Genomic DNA, 2691 nt, shown 5'->3' on the forward strand with positions numbered 1-2691 from the left:
TTAGCTGCTGCTAACTGATGTGACCGGACGCAGTCCTTGAGCGTCACATGGTCTCATACTGCAGGGCTTAGAAACACTGTATATGCAAAAATATATACAGGCAAGGATGAATTATTGATTATTACTGAACAGTTTCTTTCCTCATGTTTGAAGTGACTGTTGACATTTCTTGTTCGAAAGTTCGAATGATGACATACAGACTCAAAACGAGATGCAAAGCCCCCATAAAGATGCAGATAAACCACAAACAGACAAAACACAACTACAAAGATTCAAAATAACCACAAACAGACAAAAACAACCACAAAGAGACAAAAACAACCACAAACAGACAAAAACAACCACAAAGAGACAAAAAACAACCACAAAGAGACAAAAAACAACCACAAACAGACAAAAACAACCACAAAGAGACAAAAAACAACTGCAAAGAGACAAAAAACAACCACAAAGAGACAAAAAACAACCACAAACAGACAAAAACAACCACAAAGAGACAAAAACAACCACAAAGAAACAAAATCAACCACAAATAGACAAAAAACAACCACAAAGAGACAAAAAACAACCACAAACAGACAAAAATAACCACAAAGAGACAAAAACAACCACAAAGAGACAAAAACAACCACAAATAGACAAAAACAACCACAAAGATACAAAAAACAACTACAAAGAGACAAAAAACAACCACAAAGAGAATCTTTCTTTCTTGTTGGGAAGTTAATGGAATGACCCCACACAGACTGAAAAACAGTCGTTTTGTGTCTCTTCCTGTGTCTCTTCCTGTGTCTCTTCCTGTAGGAGGAGTCCTACATGTCTATTTCCAGGGGCCTGATGCCTTCACGGTCTCTCTGTGTCATTTATGTGGGTTAGCATCACGTTAGTAATTCTATTCAACAGAAAACAACCTGTGACTCATTTAAAGTGGCAGACTAAACCCACTGACCGCAGAGATCCAACATGGAGGAGAAGAGGATTTATGTTTATGAATCCCTGGAGTTTATAAGGGAGGATGTCCGTCCAGCCGGCAGAGGCTTAGCACGGCGTCTCAAACATCCTTCAGCCTGACAGCAGCTTCGCTGGGACTCAGCTGCAGACGTAAAGCTGCTGATCCAGGCTCAGCCGAGGAGACGCCGTGAGAAACGGCTTCAGTTAGAAAAACCAGCATGAAGACGTGAAGTGTGATTTGGTCAAACTTGAGAACAAACTCCGAGGTAATTCTTATATAATGTTCTCAGTGACAGTGAAAAATAACTCTTGCTTCACAGTCCCCGACACGCAGAAACTTTGTTTGCAGAAAACTTGAATATAAAATAAAACTCAGCGGTTTGGGGATGAAGCTTTGTAAAAGCTGTGATGTTTGATACAGTCATTATCTGTCCGGGCTTTGATGTCGCCTCAGATGCTGAGGATCCAGCGGAGGAGCTCCTCCATCTCTTTGAAGCTTTTTAGTTTTAACTGGAAGAAACCGAGCTCATTACTGCTCCTCTAATTCACTGCAATCCTCTGATTCTGTGGCTGATGCTAATGAGCCTTCCCTGTTCCTCCAGGGACTTCAGACGTGCTGATGTGTGGGCTTCACCATCACGACTCTGCAAACGCTGGTGCTTCACGCCGTGGCCCCGGGGACCCGCACTCACATGGGCCCTGATGGTCCAGGCTCCTGAGTGGGATGAACGTGAGTCCATGAGCTCAGATTTCACTCGAACCACTTCGTTCTGAATTCATCCGAGAAGAGAAACTCGTACGAACACGAGTCACACTTGTTTTGCTCACTGGAATAAAAAGCTCAATGTTGAGGAGATTTTCAGTGAAGCTGAAACTTGTATCGACGGAAAATGAACCAAACATCAACTCTGATGTTCAATCACTCGTTAAAGGTAAAAAAAACAACGGAAATCTTGTTCACTAACAGTTTCTGGTTCTACTTTCTGAAATTGGAGGATTTTCTACTTTTCTGTTTGAAAGTATTTTAAACTGAATGTTTTGGTAAAAATGCAGGTTGATAATATTATATTTTCTGATGTTTTCTAGGGGATTCAATGAAAACTAGAGCCACCTCCTCGTGGTCGTATCCCTCCGCCACTCAGACTAGTTCCAGGTCACTTCCTGTTTATCCAGAGTCGTAAAATATGAAGCATTGCTGTGAAGTCTTGAGTAATGACTAAAAAGTGTTTTTGTGAGGTCACCCTGACATTGACCTTTGACCTTTGACCACCTATAAATAATCAGTTCATCCTTGAGTCCTAGTGAGTGTTTGTGCCAAATTTCAAGAAGTTCAGTGAAGGTGTTACTGAGACATCGTGTCCGTGAGAACGAGACGGACGGACAACCGGAAAACAAAATGGCTGCCGCTCTGACTATAAAAAACAAACAAAAAAAACAAAACTGTTTCCAAACATTTCCTGGTTCTACGTTCTCAAACTGGAGGATTCTCGTCTTCATTAGTTCTTCAATAAATGATCTGAAGTGAAGCTGTGAAGCGTCTGCAGCACTTTTTATTTTACAGATCACAAATGAACATTCTTTCTTTTTTAAAGTATATTTTTTGGGGCTTTTGTGTCTTTATTGGACAGGACAGTAGAGACAGGAAGTGGGGAGGCAGAGAGGGGGAATGACATGCAGCAAAGGGCCGATGAGGGACTGGAGCCTCTACACATGGGGCGTCTGTTAGACCACTACACCCCC

Source organism: Seriola lalandi, unplaced genomic scaffold (genome assembly GCF_002814215.2).
Source record: "Seriola lalandi dorsalis isolate HSWRI2012SDOR001 ecotype SW California unplaced genomic scaffold, Sedor1 jcf7180002051919, whole genome shotgun sequence".
In the NCBI taxonomy this organism is placed as follows: Eukaryota; Metazoa; Chordata; class Actinopteri; order Carangiformes; family Carangidae; genus Seriola; species Seriola lalandi.